The sequence below is a fragment of the Atractosteus spatula genome, assembly GCF_055471065.1.
Source record: "Atractosteus spatula isolate fAtrSpa1 chromosome 10 unlocalized genomic scaffold, fAtrSpa1.hap1 SUPER_10_unloc_9, whole genome shotgun sequence".
NCBI classification, from domain to species: domain Eukaryota; kingdom Metazoa; phylum Chordata; class Actinopteri; order Semionotiformes; family Lepisosteidae; genus Atractosteus; species Atractosteus spatula.
The window spans coordinates 458,811-480,000 of NW_028296629.1; the positions used below are offsets into that span (position 1 = coordinate 458,811).

Here is a 21,190-nt window from a genome sequence, read left to right on the forward strand (position 1 = left end):
TTTTGGCCGTGTGGCTTATACAACACACCCACAGTATTCAAATGGTGGACTGCAGATCTGTGCTATAGTTCAGTCGAATTCGAAGGATCCAGCAATCGTACTGGATTTGACTGGGATTCTGAAATGTCTCTTGCAAAAGTATTCGGGTTTGCTTGAACCTTTGATAAAAAAAGTGATCTGATCTGAAACTACCCAGCTTACAATCTCTGAGGTAGTTGTCACTAAACTCGGACGTGATGTGGCACACATGTGCCGTGTGCCTTTACTTTTGTAAAAAACTGGTATCGGGAAAAGTTTCTTAATATTTCTTTTGATTAGCATGCAAGAAAATGGGATCATTACCTATGGGATTTCCCGCCAGCGTGGAGCTTGAATTCACAACCTTGAGATTCAGTGTTCAAGAGTCACAGAAGAGGTCGGCCTGGTCTTCAGTTTGCCAACGATAAGCTCCGGCAGTGCTCCTCTGTAAAGCAGATTATTCGGATCGGTTATGTGGGACGGCACTTCGATACTAAGATCGTTTGCAGCACACGCATTGTTTCCCCCCTTCACGCAAAAAACATAGACGAAGGAAGCTCTCTTGTCTTGGGCTGCTGACTCCCGGATTTAAAGCGCTCTGGGTGCCAGCTAAGTCTCTAACAAGCACACTATAAAGACAGGAATTACACTTTGCTCACGTCACGCATGGAATGGCGAGGCTACTTGTTCCAATATTATCTAGTCACACCTCATATGGTGCCGATTCCTGGATTTCATTTAAGAAAGAGCACTGCTAACACCGTAAACAGTGCAAAACGTGTGATGAAAGAAGTCTTTTCCCCCCTTTGTCTAAAGCAGAACACAGCGGAGTCATGCCGAGGGTTGTGAGATCAAGATTTCAGTGGAGCACTGTCGTCTACGTCTTTAGCTACATGAGTTGGACATCCTCTTGTACACGGAAAGCAGATTGAGATCCTCTGACATGAAAAGTGCCAGATAAAAGCCATTTCTCATCCTTTCTCTTAGTGGTGGAGCTATCGCATGTAAATGAAGCAACTTGCAAGGCGAGCAGGCTCGGTGCACACCGAACGCAGATGTCTCAGAGCAGTTGAGACGTGTCCAAGTGGCTGTCAAAGGACGGCCCTTTGCCGGCGCCGTGGCTTAGTTGGCTAAAGCGCCTGTCTAGTAAACAGGAGATCCTGGGTCCGATTCCCAGCGGTGCCTTTCTTCCTGTCTTACTGTACAGAATTTATCCTTATGGGCAAATCCCATGCCTTTTAATTGAGGTGAATGCAAGTGTTCGTTTCCTTTCTGGAACAACTTGTTTTGAAAGAAATCTATACAGCTTGCGAAAGATGAAACACAAATCTTGCTTATCAGTGAAGAAGAGGTACTCCCAGCAGGCCAGCTAATACCAGCAGTGTTTTTTTTTCACCCTAACCCAGAGAATGGAGAAAAGCGAGGCGCCTGTGGCTCTGCAGTGTAATCAGTTCGCGAGTTCGGCGTTTAGCTGAAAGAGTGGTAAATGCAGCTCGCCCCAACCCGTCCTTATTCTTTTAAAGAGGATAAAAAATTAACTTCGCCGCCATTACTACCAGCTTTAAAAGACTGCCATGGGCACGGATAAAAACACACTACAGATGACTTTTCTGGAACCGAAGCAGAGATTCCTTTTCGAACCAACTGATAAAGCTCAGCCAGTGAATACTGTTAACAGAATGTGAAAGCACGATCAACTTTCTAACTGCAACCACAGGAAAAACAGCAAGAAGCAGGCTCCATTCCCCATTTAGATCTGTCGTGCGAGGCATGCTTCTTGAACGCATGAAGTAAATGCCACGATCGCTTTTGAACTTGGACAAAGTACTTCCAAAGGAGCGCTATGCGCAAAGATTTAACAAGCTCAACCCCCGCCAACGATTCGGTGTGAAGAAGCAGAACATTCAATTTTCACAGACAGAAGCGGCACACCAGCACAGCCAACATTAAAACGGAGGGCACACTACGATTTGCATTGACACAAAAGTGATCTGGGCAGACGTCGTTCCCTGCATAACGCAAAAAGTGGCAAAGCGCTTTTGGGGTGAGAGGACGCAAGAGGGTTTTGGTTTTGTGCCTTGATGTCAAGCTGAGAAAGTATCTTTAAACACTTTGCTTAGTTTCTCGAGAGACTGCCAAAAAGCAGTTCCCTCCCTTTCATCTGAAGTCAGCTGAAAGGGGGTCGCGACAGAAGCACCTGGCAGCGGTGGGATTCGAACCCACGCCTCCGAAGAGACTGGAACCTTAATCCAGCGCCTTTGACCGCTCGGCCACGCTACCCGCTGTGCGCTGTCTCTTTGTCTCATTACTTGCTCGGAGGAGGTCGGGTGGGTTTTGCTCTTGTCACCCGACTTAGTGGCGTTATGACCGTGGAACCGACTGCACCTGCTTTTTCTGAGATGCTTCCCCTCTCATGGTGAGATCTCGACTTCTTTAACACCTCTGGATAAAGATCTTCTGTGGAGCAGGTTTCAGACCTCTGCGTACAGCACCCTTGATGTCATTTTATTTTTACAGCAGCCGCATCCGGAAAGTTGTGTCTTTTACGTTTTATTTGAACAACAAAACTACATACAATACAAACAAGAGCACATATAACGTATCAAGAAAATCGTCAGGGGCACATGCTATAATACAATTACACTTTATGAAAAACGATTACACAAGGTAAATAAAGATAAGGTCCGCACAGCTTGTTCTTACATTTCGAAAGAGTCCGTAAATACCCCTTTACGTCTATTTTGAACTGTTCAAACGTAGGGCTCTTCCCAGACCATTTCACTTTATACCACATTCCTAAACAAGGATGCATCTCCTGTTTTAGAACTATTTTGGGTGGTATAGCTTATACAACACAGCTACAGTATTCTAATCGTGGACTGCAGATCTGTGCTATAGTTCAGTCGAATTCGAAGGATCCAGCAATCGTACTGGATTTGACTGGGATTCTGAAATGTCTCTTGCAAAGGTATTCGGGTTTGCTTGAACCTTTAAAAAAAAGTGATCTGAAACTACCCAGCTTACAATCTCTGAGGTAGTTGTCACTAAACTCGGACGTGATGTGCCGTGTGCCTTTACTTTTGTAAAAAACTGGTATTGGGAAAATTAAAGTCGAAACCCAAAACAGTTACATAATTAAGAGTAAATGCCTCCTAATAGCTAGCAAACGCTCCTAGTTAGTAAAGTTTTTTGTGTTCCTGCCTGTCACGCGGGAATCTGGGGTTTGATTACCGACGGGGAGACAGCTAGTTTTTTATGATCAGATTCCAATCTTTAATGCTGTGTGTGAGAGTTTACGTAACTTTCCTTTTCTCACATTTTCTGACGACTATTCCGAAGGAGCGCCCTTTCAACTCCTAATACTTTTAAAAAAAATCTACCTGCATGTTTGATTATTTTTGTTTTATTTAGAAAAAGTTCAATATTGATCATAACTAAAGAAAATAATGATCAGAAACAAAAACAAAATGTTGAAGATGCGACTCAATCTTGAATCAGAGCTGGGTGACACGGGCTTCTGTTCTGATATGGCTATACGAGAACCAGGAGGAATCTTTTCTCTCCTATGGAGCATGAGCTGAATCAGGAATGAGACATTTCGTGTGTTTGTGCATATGTCAACGCATGACCTACATCGTAAAACTAAAACTAAATTAAAAACTAACATTAAGTTTTCAGAGACATTCATTTATATACAAACAAGAGATAGACAAAGCAATAATTCTACATTAACTTGTCCTGCACTGATCAGACTAATTGAAATGGTCTGATTCAGAGCCTGTGCAGCTCGTGCTAATACAACATTTTCCTTTGATTTCCTTTGAGGGCGGAGTTGTCTTTAAAATCTGGATTAAATAAAAAGGAGTGACGTCAGTGTAAAACAGCTTTCCTTCTTGGGGAACAACGGTTGTGTTCCATATTTCTAATTATTTTGGTTTCAAGATAGCAATTTAGTATGAAACATAAAAGCCAGCTGGATAAAGCTGTTACACATCATTTACAATGGTCTTTCAACTAATAGCCCGTGCAGGGATCAAACCCCAACTGTTGGTACGAGTTGCGTAAGGCTCTGCAACATGCAGATGAGAAACTAACCTCCGCTTCTTCATTATATACACAGTGAGCTATATATGCAGGTTTACATCCCCCTACGGGCTCTGTATTTGATTGCGGTACAAGACCGGCCGTGGAGAAATGAAGTGAGGAGGGTGTGTTCATTAAAAGGCTCATAGCGTCCCTGGGAGGTCTTAAACCACCACCCTTTTGGTTAACAACCGAACCACAAAGACTCATGTACAGCTTAACACTTCTCGGTCTCGGTGTAAGTGATACACTCCGTAAAATTTCTGGAGAATCATTTGTCAATTTCCCTACGGGATTAATAAAGTATTATCTATCTATCTTAAAGGAAAATCGCCAACAGTGGCCGATATCTATTGGAGTTTTTTCATTCTATACTGCAATTTCTGAAGGGTACCCTGTGAAAATACGAATTTTGACGAGAAGGGATGGACATATAAGGTCAGCAGGCTTGGGGAATTGGACCTTATGGTGAAGGCTGCGGGCTCAGCATCAGCAGAACCTGATCAGTATCGGTTGACTCCGATATACTTTGACAACTTAACTTCTGGATTTAGAGACATTTACCTTAGTGTCGGTATACTAAGATGTTTTGGTAACTCGGAAGGAGGGACAAAGCAAATTGGCAGAATGTGTGCTATTTTGTTGACTACAAGTCCTCACATGCCAGAGGGTCAATATTAAAAAAAACGTAACAGTATAATCTCTTGTACTTCACGATTTAATGATGTCTGTCACATTGTATCTCACACCTCAGTGTCAGAATTGTGAGACGAGTTTGTAATCAGGAGGGAGGGCCATAGCAATTCAGCAGAAATTGCATTCACCTTTTCCCAATGCATTCTCACATGCCATTTTCTCACATGCCATGCTCAGAGGGTCATATTTTTAAAATGGTATCATAAAATGTCCTGAAGTTCAGGATTTTGACAGTCTGTTATATTGTGTCTCACACCTTGATGTCAGAAATATGAGACGATTTTAAAATCAGGAGGGAGGGCCCTAGCAATATAGCAAACATTGCATTTACCATTTGACAATGTATTCTCTCATGCCATGTTCAGAGGGTCGTATTTAAAAAACGGTACAGTACAATGTCCTGAAGTTCAGGATTTTGATAGTCTTTTCCATTGTCTCTCACACATCTGTGTCAGAATTTTTAGACATTTTTATAACCAGGAGGTAGGTTCGATCACCCTCTGCTCATCCTCAGTTAACCATATAGTCTCATATGCCATGTTCTAAATGTCCCATTTAAAACTGCTATATTAAAATTTCTTGTAAAATGCAAGAGTTTGAGACTTTTTATGATCAGAAGGCAAGGTCGTGGAAAATATGCAGAAAGTGCCAGTAAATTTACGTTTTGCCTTTGTCTTATTTACTCGTGGTATAACATGCCAGTTTGTTTTATTGTGAGTTGTGTTTCTGAAATGTGTTTCATACAAAAATGCAATTTGGACAGTCTCTACTTACATATTCCCCTTTACTAAGGAAATGTACAGTAATACATCCGGATAAGTATTTTTAAAAATGACTGTAGAGAGCCATCTACAGGCGAAAGACGACATAACATCACAGCAGCAGCATTTAAGATTGAACGAAAAACGCAAAGCAGCAGCTGGCGAATAAGAAGCCAACTTCAGCCTCGTTAATGCAATAGCATTAGGTGAGGCGGAAAAATATTTCTTGCTCTGAATCTTATTATTTTTATAGGAGGTGTTCTAGGACTTCTTGCCTCAGAAAAAAAAAACTGCCAGTACATCACTTATTTCTACTCCATCAATAGCAGCAGTGTTATCAGTACTGAGCCCTAAATGTAGGTCCTATCATCATATAAAAAGTCGAAAGTATCGACTGCATTCAAGTGATAAAATGTATCTTCTATGAGAGTTATATCTTTATCCAAAATACACCGGAAACAAATTTGCACGTTTTTTGGGGGGGATCCTGAAGACTGAGACTCAAAACTTTTTTTTCCTTCTTTCCAGGAGGAAGGATTATTCAGATGCAAACATTGTCCCAAAATCAATGTACTCTCCATTGATATTCAAATTCTCAAATTCTTCATCTGAACGTCGATATTGAAATATGATATCGTACAAATTGTGGTTTTCTTTTTAAAGCAAATTTTATGCTTTAAATTAAATAAATTGTATTTATTATGAATGTGCCGGAATTTTTTCAGTACTTTAGAGGGTTCTGCCATTTTAGATGTTATGCTGTTCCTGTCTGATTTATCAAATGTGTCATTTAAATCTCCAGTCATTTCTATATCAGTCTGAAGGCCTTGCAGTAAAGATTGCAATTCATCCAAAAATGCCAATTTTCCCACTGGTGATACATACAAGGAAATGAATGTATATTTTCCCCCCAAATCAACAAATTTAAGATCAAATACCTCCCTCATCTGCAGGTGGAGATAATAATGTCAGAATAAATACAGGTTTAAAAGTCAGGAGCATTGATAGTCCTATTTTAAAATGACACTAAAATGCTCACAATATATTAAAAAGCTCTGTAAAATGCAAAAATAATAAAAAAATATTAAAACAAGGTAAAAAGAAATAATACACAGTTATAAAGCTCAGGAATTATCAATGTGAAGTTACAATGGGTTGATTGTGTTTCATGTGATTTAAAAAATAAAATGTTTGCAAAAAATCCACTTACAATATGCTAAAAATGGCAAGAATACTTAACCTTTTACTACCAGTGACATATTTAGCCAATGTCCACCTGGAATTTCCTCCCCCTTAAACATTTGTTATATCTCTGCAGCAGAACATAGCAGGAGCCTGGTTCAGGTCTTAAATTGAAGCTAGCCCCCTTGGCTTTGAGTGTGAATAGTCAAATTTCTTATATTTCTTAATGTGTCCACTCAGCAGACAAACATATGAAAATAAAACAAAAAAAACAGCTGGCGAACATTTTTTTTTGGTCTTCAGAGGTCAGAGTTTTCAACTATATGCATGTCAAGGGCCTGGGAATGATTTGAAAACCTTGTTCTAGGTGGCTACTAGCTTGGATAAAAATTTGGGACAAATGGATCAATTAGAAAAAATTCTACATCATGTTTTGTGAAGACTGGACCTGGAATGAAATTTCACGCCTATAATAAAAAATCATAAAAATATTGAAAATAATAAGAATAAAAACCATTGCAATTGCTATAAAAACCTTAAGACACTGCAAGAGAGCCTTTACCTGCTGTTATGCAATGAAAAAAAAACCTCAGAGTTGCCTTCTGGTGTGAAAAAAAGGAGCACTGATAAGAAACTGATAAAAAACTGATTGATTATCCCTTCTGAGTCAATGATTGACAGCTAAAAATGCAGCCTGAAGCTTCTAGAGGAAGTCTCACCCCCTAAGGGCTCTGAATGGCTGAAAATACAAAGAATGACAGCGGTTTTTACCAATCAAATCGCCTTATTTCTGGCGCTCGCTCTTCAAACATTTATTACGTAATCAGTAACGTTTACTAGTCTCTAGCTCTTGAGATAAACTAGTCTGGGTTATTTTGGATATATATCATGCTCCAGAATAAGGTAAAAACATGGGATATATATATATATGCTGGTTTTTGCTTTTGCGGTTTTGTTGGTAAAAATGTATGATATTGACATGCTGGGCTGGCCAGGTGATCGGGTGTTTTTATTGGGATTCTGCTAGTTCATTAATTTATTGGTTTATTGCATAATAGTGTCATGTCTGTGGAAACAAACTTTATGATTTTGTTGTGGTGATATTTGAGAATACGTGCATGTGAGAAAATTTGTGGAGCGGTTTCAAACAAACGTTGTTTATCTCGCGTTTATCTTAAAAATAATAAGTGTCATCTGGGGAGACAGGAGTGGTCCTCGGTGACCGCGATCCGGACTAAGTTAACAGGTGTGTAATTTAAAAAAAAACAAGTTAAAAATAAATGCTAAATGGGTTTAACATTTAGGAATGTAATTGGTCAGATGCTTATGATAAGTGATGCTGGTGTTTCGTGTGATTTAGCGAATTCAAAAAAATATTCATTTTAAAAACGGCAAGAGCTCGTATGAAAAAAAAGTTCGTAAGTATCTTTGTTACAACAGCCGCGCCAGAACTATTCAGATACTGTACATCAGAAAAGTACCTGAACTTGACTGGTTTATATTCAGTTATGTGCATTGGGAACGAAAGGGAGACTTAGATGGATTTTATTAGGGGTTTAGTAATCGGAAAAGTTATTTTTACACGTTTATGCCTACGAGCAGAAATAACTTCCTGCTTTCAGCGCTTTTTTGTTTCTGCTTGTAACCTCGAACAGAGAAACCCAGTACTGACTCACAGAAACACCCCGGAGTTTCTGTGTTTCTGGGATTTAAGAGGGATGTACAGTATGCAGCGGTGTTATGAGTCTGGAAGGAGGAGACGCGCATTCCGCACGGGGAGCGTAGAGCAATGAGCCGCACCTGCTGCGCGCTGAGTCCTGTCCTATATAACCGCTGAGCACGGACACACAGAGTCTCCAGCCAGTGCTGGAGATTTATGATTTCAATGTTTTTTTTTTCCTTTTGAGCAGAAGCTGGGTTCCTTCCTCTAGTTAAAGTTATTGGAGTTGTGGTTACTGTGCTAGACCGTCGGGAATAAAGATAAGAGTGCTTTCTTGATACTTCACAAGAGTATACATAATTCACGAGCTGTATTAAAAAAAATGAACTGGAAGAAAAGCAATAGGGCTGGAGTTTATAGACTGTGATGAGAGAGGAGGGGACTAGTTCAGGAGCACAACCGGCCCTCTCCTGCCCATTCTCCCACCAGGGTCTGTTGTAACCCAGTGTGAAATTCAGCTCCTTGCAGTTCAGCTTTTGATCACTCAGCTGCTTTGCCCTGGGAATATGGGGCAAATAAAGGAGATAGCAACCAGACTAGAGGGAGAGTTTTTATTCCCAAGGGATGACTTGTTTTACAACAGCAGACAACTTAAAGAAAAAGAAAACCTGTGTTCTGCTGCTCCAGGTTGGTTCCACTGGGAACAAGTGTGGCCAGGAGCTCATGAACAGTAATTAGGGGTTGTTTCCACAAGGGGGGCTGGAGTAAGTTAGATGTCAAGGGCAATAAAACTCATTAGACCTAATTGACCAGTTAAAGTGAGTTGTTCTGCTTTCTGCACAGAAACCAGTGCTCTCTTCTCAATGTGTGGGTGAGTCTGTCAGTGATATAACAGCTAGGCAGGACTGCCACTGTGGTCTATTTCATCACCTGTGACCCCATCTTCCAAAGACAACAGTCCAATCTAGCATAGAGTGTCCCGGACTGATAGTGACTGACAAATAGTGACCCCTTAATGGAGGAAACTTTAGCTTTTGTAGGTAATTATACCACTTGACAATGTTACAGGTGTTGGGGGGGGGGACCCCTAGTGATCCCACAGTCTCACATAGACAATGGCCAGTCTACACAAACCTCCAGTCAATACAGCCCTGACCCCTGTTATGTCACCCAGGTCTACACTGTGAGACCATGATTATTTAGGAAAATTGTAAGGAATGCATTCCAAAGCAGTCAATGGAAGTATGGAATTAAAATAGTCAAGTCTTGATAAATAGAGTATATTATCTATTTATTATACCTTTACATTGTGACAAAAACAAATTTCAAGTCCATTATGAGCACACACAGCATATTAAAGATGGGTCTCTGCACTGTAAAGGAATCTTAGTAACTTTAGCTAATAAACCTGAAATGTCATTTCTTTTACTGCTTGTTCTTTAAGGTACTAACTCATTGACATTATGTAGATTAAAATAAGACTATTCACAAAGAAAAAGCATTTATCACAAATGTATCATGCCAAATAAACTCTAGTAATCAAGAGCAATTAAGAAAAGGAAACAAAACCATCTTTTGAGTATGCCAGATAGAAATGTAAACACACACTCAAACGTGGGGCCAATCTTACCAGAAATCAATTAACACACCAATGATCTTGGACTGATGTCTGAAAACCAGAGCAAACAGTACAATATTAAGGTACTAAAGCTATTAGTAGAACAGATCTAGCTTCTCAACATAATACTTATGTCTGAACTTCATTGAATAGTGACACTTCAATCTTTCATATTCAATATTTTTCACAAAATCAACAGCTGAGAACAGACCGCCATATAACTTTATCCAGTGGTTTTCAGAGCAGAGACATCCGTGTGGGCAAGAGTTCTTTCCCTGAGGTCCACTGCACGTCAGCTAGCCACGTTCTGGCTGGATCGTGTGTACTCCTGGGAACGTCGCCTGTAATGAATATTGGGGACTTTGTACAAATTAATAACGTGAGCATATTAATATGATTTGTGTTGAAGCCAAACATAGACAATCACTGTTAAAACTTGAATTCAACCTCCAGTGTCTGCTTTTGAAATGCTGATCATCACCCGTCTTCTGGCCTCTAGATGCACGTGTTAATGGATATTTCTTGTCTTCTTTTTTTTCCCCCCATATGCTCTTCTCTGTATCATTAAGTACTTCTGGGTCATTTCATGTACCTCGTGGCATCTTGGCTGGTGGTGAATGGCAGGCAGCTGCTCTAAAAATAACATGCCTATTAATATGATGTTGAAGACAAAACCAAAACAATACATCTTTGTTTTGCACTTTACAATTTATCACAAGCTTGTCATATTTACAGTCATCAACTGATTTAGGCTGCTGTTCCTGTGAAAAATGTCCTTTGTTTAAGAAAGATTCAATTTAAAATCTTTAGGTTTTAAATATAAACCACTGGCAATATGGTAATCACTTTTACAACTTTTAAGAAGTTGCAAGATAGCTCTACAACTATGTTGTCCTTAACTCATTCAGAAACTACCACTAATATTGTAAGAAATTGTTCTCTAGACTCTAGATCTTGTGGGCTCTGTTCTCGATGAATTGGAAAGGTGTCGTTCATGAAGTCCAGTACTCTGTCGATCTCTCTCTTACCAAGAGACTACCCATCTAACGCTGCAGGAAACTCCAGTGCCTGGTTTGGGAATGCCGTGCTATTCAGATTCTATCAATAAGTTTCAAGAATGGTTCACCTTTTTGTTTACACTGTGGCATTTCTTTGCAGTAACAATTGAGTGGGATAGTTATCTGCCTTCTATACTCTTCTGAAAATCATGTATCTTTTTAGCAGTCCCATATCCCTTCCTTATATCCTTGCTGATGAGAATGAGAAATGCTATTTTCAAGACATTAACACGAATATAATTTTTACATTAGTTCCAAGGTACAAGAAAATGAATATCTTCAAAATATGCACTTTAATATACTTACTTAGTTTCTTTTTTGGAAATGGTCAGTGAACCAACCACTCCAGAGCTTGTCCTTCAACCTTGAAATTATTTCCTGGAAATGCTGTAATCACAGAGGAGCTCTTCTCCCCTCAACAATGTCCCTTTTTGTCACAGACAGAATTATGACAGGCTGTTCGTTGATTATAAATGACTTTCTTACAGCCCTTACATTGTCTTTTCTCTTTGATGGATTTATCCATCTTCCGATTTGCCTCCTTATCCGGGAGGCAGGCTCAGTGTTTTTCTCGAGCATCAATGCACAGTTTTTGTGCAGGTTCATCTGAAAAGAAAAGACATCTCATGTCTCCCTCTGTCATCTGTGAGCTTCAGCAGTTGTCTTTGTGATGACCTTGCCGTTGTAATCACACACCACCTCTCCCTTCTGGAAACACCTGGAAGTCACAAACTTCTTCTCCTTCACAGGATCGTCAGTGATGCTCAGGCCTTCCCAGATTTGATACTTTATCAACTTTTTAATTTGCATGCCATTTGGTGGCAGTCCTGTGTTGGGCTTCCACTTCTCAAGCACTTCAGACACTGTTGATACATTGGCTGACCAGTCCATCTTCTCCGTCTCCTTTCACAGCTGCTGACCTGGGCATTACAGCGCAGTTTAGTGAAGTAAAGATGAAACGGCTGATAAAACACAAATAAAATGCAATTAAGGTACATTCCAGATTTTCTTAAATACCGTACATGATTGGAGCTATGCAGGTGGAGGTCTTTTGTTCGGTATTAACATGGATTTTAATTGGCTTCTATGAAAATTGGCCATGGTGTGAGTGAGTCCTGTGATGGACTGGTGTCACATTATGGGTGATACAGTACTTTGCATCCACTGCTTGCCAGGATGGTTCCAGTTCTACCACAACCCTGAATTGAGTGGATGGGTATATCAATGTAGCCATCAACTTGCATGTTCCTCTTCTTCACTCAATGCAAAGGAAGCCAGCTGTTGTTTGAGGTTTTGTGCTCTTTAACAGGAATTATGACCATTTTTGTGCCCACTTGTTGAAACAACACTTTCTTTGCACCCATTCCTCAACCTGTAATAGCGAGAAAATAAAAATGAATACACCAAACTGTAATAATTTGAACTGTAATTTCTTACTTTTGTTGTATGAAAGTATTCTTACTGTCATGTTCTTTACCACCCCTGGGTGCTACAGGTGCTTCAGCTGGAGAAAGGCCTGCAGGTAATACAGTACAAGAAGCTGCTCAGGCAAGGTGATGTCTTGCCCAGTCTGTGCAACACATCTCTCTTTGCAACCATCAACACCTTCCAGCAATCCTTCGTACTTGGTTCTGGACTCTGCAACTGTCTATATCTGTGGGAGAAATTAATACTCATCAACTTTTTTTGTATTCAAATTAAAAGTACAACTGAAAGAAGTTTTAAAATGAAAATGACCTATTTTTAGTAATCTCTTGGCAACATTCTTACTGTTCTTCTTCTGAATATCCTTTAGGATACTTTGGAAGTTGATGATGAGGTTAGCCAGGCTGGGATCCTCTACTTTCACACTGATATCATTTAGGATGTAGCCCGGAAAATGGTTTATGTTCTTAATATAATTAGCAATGATTTGGTGAGACAGTCCAGTGGTCTTCATTTGGTTACAATAATTGTTGTTTTGGATAGGCCCTTTACAAAGTTTAAGGAAGATGCAGATGGATCCATAAAAACAGGAATCTGGAAACATTTTCTACCTGACAAATGTAGAGTCACTATGTTTATGGCTGAGATTTCACATGGGTGAATTTTAAGCTAAGGAGTAAAAACATGTGCTATGGAAATATCACTGCTCAATTTTAAATGCCTTTAAAAATAAATACCTCCTGAGAGCAATCTGCCACTCCAAGATCCTTGGTAAGGTCCTGTTTAAACCCAGTCAGGTGAGGAGCATCCAGGGAGTGCGTTCTGTCCAGTCCAGCTGACCGTCACCGTCTTCCTGAGAGCCTGCTGATGGCTTTTAAGAACTGGGGGGACAGTAGGAATACAAAATACACATTTAAACATTTTTACTTCTAAGACAAACTAGAATACAAGTATAAAACAAAAGATACATTTGGAAAAAATAGAAAGTTCTCCAGAACTCACATCTTCCCCTTCCTCTTCCACTTCAGTCTCTGGCATCTCTTCCTCCCTGACAGCAGCCTCTTGCTCAGGGCATCTGGACCACTGGTATATCATTTTAACATACCCTTACATAAAGGTAAAGGTTAGAAATGAAACAGAAGAACCCTTATAAATTATAAATATCTTACCTTGCTGATGTGTCCTCAGGATTCCACATAAAACAGTCCATGGACTCCGCCAGTCTCACATTCTCACCACACATGAGCCCTATGCTCTTGCAATCCCCGACCTGCCCATTCCTCAGGTGATTCAACAAGTCCTTCCTGGCCTGGAGAAGGACCTTGCTGATGTCCTCTGCTGAGGCTCATTTCATACACACCCTCTTTAGGTGAAGAGGAAACTGGTCAAATGTCTTCAGGCAGGTCTTGCACACCAGAGGAATCCTCATGGGTCTCTTTTGAAAATAAATAACTTTTGTGCAAAGGAACAAGTCAAGACTGTTTCAGTTTCTTAACCGAGCCTTAATTTTCTCTCCAATAGCTTCACCATATTGTTTATTGTATTTTTATCAGAATTATACCTTGCTCTAAAATAATGACTTTATAAAACAACTTAACTCTTACTTGGTCTTGTTCGCAGTCTTTCCAGTAGAAGTCGTTGTAGAATTTAAAAACTGCTGTGATAATTTGGTCTGCCCGAGTGTCCTTCCCTAACCCAGTATTGATAGCTTGTGTACTGTAGGGTCCAAAGGTGGTGTTCTGCAATTTCCTCCCATAATGTTTCTTTGATCAGTTGGAAGCAAGTGTGAAAGCTTCCTCCCAGTGGGGAAGCTCAAGATCCTCTAGTTGTATGACAGATTTTGCTCTTCGAGGATCTGCAGTGTGGTGTGAAGCCAATTTTTGGCATTGCTTACCAGCTTCAAATATGTGAGTTTGGGTGGCTTGGCAGGTTTTATGAGTTCCTCGGTCTTCCGTCGTAGGCTGGCGGGTGCTCGGTTCTCCCGTCCAATAAAACTGCTGTGTTTTGTAAATGGTGGACTGTTTGGATCATTTTGTAGATGATCCTGGTTCCTTGTTGGAAGGTATCCTGTCTGTTTGACATGTTTGTTGTGTAGGCAGTGTGGAGGGTGACCGTACGGTTGCGTGCGTTGTCAACTCTGGATTGATCCATACTTACCATTTAAATGCCTAAAGCTTCGTTGACACCATTAGGTTTCCACTGTTAGGCAGCTTTACCTCTGTAGAATCTGTGGCTCCATAGGAAGACAATCTTGCCTTTCTGTGTGTCGCTATGTTTCTGCCTGGGTCTTCTTCAGGCATTGTTCTGGAACACTGTGTCCATGCTGGCCTGTTTTTATCCTGTTTTGTAAGGGGCAGTGTGTTGTAGTTCCTCCTAGGGGGCTAGTTTGTATCCTATGGTCTGTGTTCCTTCTGTACGTTTCTGTATGAGTAGGTGCAGTTTCAGTTGGTGAATGGGTTTCTGCTTTCCCTGGTGGGGATTATGCATGGATCATTAACATCTCAATAGGCAATCAGGGTCCTCCCTAGTAGGACTGTGCAAGCTGTGTGAGTTTCCATAGCTGATTGGTTTCAGTTATTCTTCTGTTTGTTGCGTGTTAGTATGGTGAAGAGTTCCAGTCCCTGTAGGATCTGGCTAGTTAGGAGAGGGGAACAAAGCTCCTTCTCCCAGATTTTATCCGAGAGGGGACCATCTGGGACAAGGAGAGCACTCTCCTTCCAACGACTAAAACCCTCCCGGTTTTTCTGATGTTCAGGTCTTGTGTAAAGATAGTAATAAGTCTTTTGATCCACTCCCTTTCCTTTTTCTTTCTTTCAATCTCTGTCCAGTTGGGGTTGCTTTCCAGTCCCGTGGTTCCTGATGTACCTGTGTTGTGTCAGCTGGGTTCGGATGGAATTACCCGTTCCCCCCACATAGGTCACCCCGCACTTTTTGCACTGGATGCTGTAGATGGCGTTATTGATGTTTTCTGAGAGTGCCCTTTGCAACTGGAAGATTTCTTTAGTTTCTTTGTTTTGGATCATTGTTTTCTGTTATGAAATGTTTGGCTCTTGGTGTATATGATCTGTTTTGTACAGGTTTTAGCTTGCTTTGGACTAATTAATGCTGAAGGTTTTTGTTTTTTTCTGTGTGCAGATATGATTTTGTGCTCCCTTAGTATGTTTGTGTTTTCTAATATCATGGTTTTTGGTTGTTTTTTATGCTGAGTTGAGAATATGATGTGTTGAGGGGTATTTTTCTGTCATCTGGAGTTTTTCTATTTAGAAATGTTTGTACCACATTTTTGAGGAAACTTTGTGTGTATCTTCTCTGGCATAAAGCTTGGAAGAGTGTGTATTTGGCTTCCTCAAAGTCTTGTTGTTGTGTACAGATTTTGTGGAAGTGTAGGAGTTGTGATTTTACCAGTCCTTTTAAAGTATGTTTTGGGTGGAAGCTATCCTTGTGCAGTAAGCCGTGTGAATGTGTCTTTGAAAAATACCTTGATGTCCAGTTTGTCTGTGTTGTTGAAGGAAGAAACCTTGTATGTGGTGGTGTCTAGGAAGTCTATCAGGCTACCATGCTTGGTGTATTTGAGTTTAATGGACCTGTGGTGTGTGTTGAGGCTGTTAATGATTTCTTGTAAGGCTTGATATGTGCTGCCTATATGTTTATTTTTTATATCTTTGCCCTGGGATGGACTGGTGTCCTTTCCAGAGTGTAGCCTGCCATGTGTCTATTTCTTGCCACGTTTTAAAGTGGAGTTACAATCTTACTATTTTTACAGTTTTAAATTGACATTTACAAATGTATTTTGAAGCAGCTACCCACCTGAACTAAACTATGTCAGCATGTGTAGTCTGCAAAGGAACAAGTAATAGGTTTATTCCATACTGAAAAGAGAAGAGAGAAAACTCAATGTTTCGGCTGTGAAGCCTTCTTCAGGTGTGAGAAAGACAGGGCAGATTACAAAGATTAAATAGCACAGAAGAACAAAAGCTGGGAGAGGGGAGGAGGCAGGAGCAGCAGAGAGGCCACACAGGAAGTGCAAAATGGAGAGAGGTGAAGAAAGGTGTGAAGTCAAAACCTGCAAGAGAATAGAGAAGATTACATTAAAATAAGTCAGTCATTGAGAGATCCTGGCTATTTGAGGTGAAAAGAAAAACTATGGGCTTGGAGAAATCTTTAACCTTCCCAGCCCTAATATGTTCTCTGAAGCATTCTCCTAGTCTCCTTTCGGTTTCCCAAATGTAGATAGCTGGGCATTTTTTGCAAGAGATACAGTAAATGAGATACAGGATGTTGTTAGGGTTATCTGGAATTGTCCTGTGATGCCCTGAATGTCATTAGATATGTATTTGCCAGTGATGCAGCGAGTGCTATTGCAGGGGAAGGTGCTGAGTGTGAGGGAGCTGTGAACAAGAAGCTTATGTAGTGGTCAGCGATAAGAGATGATTGGGCGGTCGGAAAAAAGAGTACCAATGGAGGGATCGTCCTGTAAAATGTAGTCATTGTTAATGATGGTCCTGGGGATAGAAATTGGGTTAGGGTGGTAGGGAAGCACCGAGGGAATGCAGTTGTGAGACTGGGAGTTCCTGATTGAGTTGATGATCCGAGGGCTGTTTTTGGCCCGGGAGTAGAATAAAGCGACACCTTTCATCAAACATTTTGACAGGTACCACGCCCCCTTTTTCAGCCAATGGGAGGCCGCCATGGGCAGATGTCCTGCCCCCTTATCGGCCAATGGTGCAATGTTATGGGCGGATGTCCCGCCCCCTCGAGAGCCAATGGTGTGTCATAATGAGTGTTGTTGTCCCGCCTTCCACCCCTAGAAGCCCCACGCCTCAGGGTCCAAATGCCCACCACCGCATCCCCTTCGATTTATAAATAAGTGTGTGAAAGCGCGTATTAGCGATGAGGGATGGAAGGTGATAATGTCTGCTGCAGGTTTGAATGCAATCTATTATAACCCTAGGGAATCGGCGGTGTGGGAAGTCTGGTGAGGGCCGCGAGTTTCCGGGATGTGAGCACACACACACACACGCGCACACACACACACACACACACACACACACACACACACACACACACACACACACACACACACACACACACACACACACACTGACTGACTGACTGACTGACTGAGTAAAGTGTCACAGAAAGAACTCGCAGGACAAATAGCATGTGAAATGTGAACCACTCTATTTCATCAGTAGGTTTTAAATTACAGAAACATCCCAGTATACACTTTTAAACTTTTCACACACATTACAGACTACTGCTTGCAATCGCCAATTAAATGTTGGTGCAGAAAATTAGTTGTAGCTATCGCCCCAACATTGTTCAGAAACTCAGCAGCATCTGAAAAAGCATTCATAACGCCCTTTCTCTCGCCATTTCTATAGCCGTGAACACCGAACTGGGCGACCCTAACAGAGAAAATAAATTAGCCTGAGTGATCAGAGGGACGGTGTTACCACAGGTTCTATGTAAAATACGTTGTATTTTGGAATACACACCGCTGAATCCGCCAGGCTTCAGTTTCTGATCTGAAAACATCAGAATCGCAGTAATTTCACTCATGTTCTTTACATGCACATCTATCTCTTTAACAAATTCAAGGACATTAGTATTCAGTTAATTGATTTTCATTTCAAGCTTTGCAGAAAGAAGAGTGTAAAGCACTTTTTGTAAGAATTCTTACGTATACATTCGAAATTTTTCATTCTTCTCACGATGGCACACCTGTGTCTGTAAAACAGAGTGAAAGCTCTATTCACATTGCGAGTATTTCACAGCCCTGGTTTTACATAGATCTTTTTTCTTTTCTGTAAAAATATGTATAAATAAGTATAAAATAAGTTTTGCAACGCACCAAAAGTCACGTGTAGTATTTTTCCATCTACCTTTACAAGTAAGGACCGTACATACTCATATGGCGAGCGGTCGTCAATTATTTTTCTCAGCAAGTGCTTTATACTCCGCTCAGTATCATCTGTAAAAGTATAGGCACCCAGGCCACTGGCGATGTACAGAACAGCCGATAAAATTCGGGCTAAACTGAGACACTTATAAATTTCTAATGCGGCAAACAACACATCTTTGTACTGTAACATGACCAGGGGAAGGGTCATTCATAACAGGTATTTTCGGAATGACCTACTTAAAATACTAGATATGGACCTTAGCAAAATGGCTGCCAAAAAGAATCAGCTGACCGGTACATGGAAAGGGTCTACCCTGAGAAACAATGAGACACAGCTGAGCCACATCAGGAACCAAAATATAAGTGCCCCGGAGGCAGTGAACAGGGCGGAAGCCGATAAGGTGAATGCGGTTTGGAGGAAAAGAGAGGAAAGAGGTGTATGTTAAAGATCGGGCTAAAGAATAACGGACTACTGAAAGGAGAAAAGGTTTATGGTTTTTGGATTACGGACACTGGATAAGGATACATCGCGGATTGGCTTTATTACGGACTTTTGGAACTCGGATCGGATCAGGATTAAGGGAACGGATTACGGACTGTATTTGGAAGATAGTTGGAGGAAGAAAAGCCACGAAACTCAGGAAAGAAAAGTGTGGTGTGAGTACTACTTTCATTTACATAAACTTTCCCCCAGAGACACCACAGTACCCATCCGCGCACCCGACAACTAGGCATGTGTGACCCCGTTGACCTGGATGATTAATCAAACGGGCCGCGCATTCATCAACCACAACCCCCTTTAAACAATGGTTGAAGGTGCAACATACCACCGACTTTACAATCTGATCCATAGCATCGGGCTCATTAGAGCCATCATTAGCTAAACTAGGTTGAACATCATCATTAATCACATTTTGGTGAACACACATGAACAGACACGAAACATTCAAGCTTGATGGTAGTTTGAAGATTGATGCATCGACCTCTTTGTTATTCTATTAAAGGAAAAAAGAAAAGGAAGGCTTAACAAAATAAATAGGCATGCTTTTTACCTAAAATATTTACAATTGTAATGCCTCTTTTGTGTTAGAGTTTTTCGTTTGCTTCGAACTTGCTGTGGTTTAATATTTACCATTTGTAGCAACTCTTCATCAGTCGTTGACGGACCCCCAACACCTGAATCACCGTCAGAGTTCACATGACAGCCACTGTCACACACCACTGAGTGCTGGGTCAGCTTTTGCTAAAAAGAAGACAAAGTGTTGAAAACAAAATACGCTAAACGCAGATTGAAAATACAATTCCACTATCAGAAAAAATATTTTAGCAACCTACTTCTTCAGTTTGCATAGCAGAGGAATCAGATGATTCACTACTCAAAGAAGCCATCTTCGCAGCAGTCAATATCGGGGCCTGACAGCTCAGATGTCACACTTCAAAACCGGCAAGTCGGCTAATTTAAGCATAAACTCCAAACTTGTAACCATGCCTACATAGCTCAAGACATTTTTCAAATGGTTGTGATGTTTTAGAACGCCCCACCATATCCCCCTGCCCCAAAATCACACGTGTTTTATCGAGAGTGAAAAGTAATCACGTTGAATTAAAATATGTAAGCTTATTTCAATGACAAATTCTCAACAACTTTTCAAAAGTTTGAAATGATTTTCCACGTACCGTGAACGTAAAGTCTTTAAACCTTAAAAATATTAACATGCAACCCAAGCCTCAAATGATGTGTGTTTCTCTAGAAAACAAATTACATTGAATCAAAAAATGTAAAACTTAATTTATCTTTTGAGAAGAGCGTTGTAGGGCAGGTCTTTATATTTTAGTGGATAGGTCATAAAAGTGTTAAAATAATTGAATAAGACACATTTAGCAGCGATAAATTATAAGCACGAGCAAAAATTGATATTTATAACGCTTATAGATTTTAACAATATAACAGACTTTACTAAAATGTTTACTTTTAAATTAAATATTACATCACAACATGTCCACACCCAGGCACCTGCCGTTAAAGGTTATGGGATGTAGAGATACAGTATATAAGGTTCATGATGAGAATAAAAAACGCTCATGCTAATAAACAAGCACATGTGTCTCACCAAAGCTGACAAATAAAAAGCCAAAAAGCCGCACTGCACGTGTGAACAGGAGAATGAGCGAGTGAGCGAAGATAGGGCGCCTCCTGCAATTAAAGGCTTATACCACCGGGTATTCCCAGGCGGTCTCCCATCCAAGAACTAACCAGGCCCATCCCTGTTTAGCTTCCGAGATCAGACGAGATCAGGCGTGCTCAAGGGGGTGTGGCCGTAAGCGAGAGCAAGGCTCGCTGGCACCCTTCTTATAGAGAGGACAGCTCCGTCACCTCTTTTACGACGCTGCTTTTTTTCCCTTGCGTTTTTCTCTTCTTCCCACGTTCTCTCTCTTCACTGCCTTCGTCCCCGCTCTATTTCACTTCAGCCTTTCACTCTTGCTTCCTTCCAATGAGGACGGAGCTGCGGGAGAAAGGGCGCTATAGAGGATCGCTGTGGAGAGCTGCTGCTGTGCTTTGACATCTGAGCTCTGTGGAAAACGATCTCAATACAATTCTGAAAAACGCGACTCCCCGACCGCCAGCCGAACAAGTCTCCACAGCCGAAGCGCTGTGTCTCTTTTCAGCTGGCGATAAACCTTTCCTCGATCCTTTGCGGACTTGTAAAACTGTTCATGATCAGAATAAAAAACGCTCACGCTAATACACAAGCACCCGTGTCTCGCCAAAGCTGACAAATAAAC

General features: G+C 40.9%; 2 non-coding genes and 1 pseudogene across 2 annotated transcripts; 1 reads left to right on the forward strand and 2 right to left on the reverse strand.

The window, feature by feature from the left end:
* Window positions 1-1,129: 1,129 nt before the first annotated feature.
* Window positions 1,130-1,203, forward strand: trnat-agu (transfer RNA threonine (anticodon AGU)). The gene has a single exon. It is a non-coding gene; the product is annotated as a tRNA-Thr (tRNA).
* A 1,013-nt stretch (window positions 1,204-2,216) lies between these two features.
* Window positions 2,217-2,298, reverse strand: trnal-aag (transfer RNA leucine (anticodon AAG)). Its single transcript has one exon. It is a non-coding gene; the product is annotated as a tRNA-Leu (tRNA).
* Window positions 2,299-20,611: 18,313 nt separating this feature from the next.
* On the reverse strand, window positions 20,612-20,730 carry LOC148811517 (5S ribosomal RNA; annotated as a pseudogene).
* Between the last annotated feature and the right edge of the window lie 460 nt (window positions 20,731-21,190).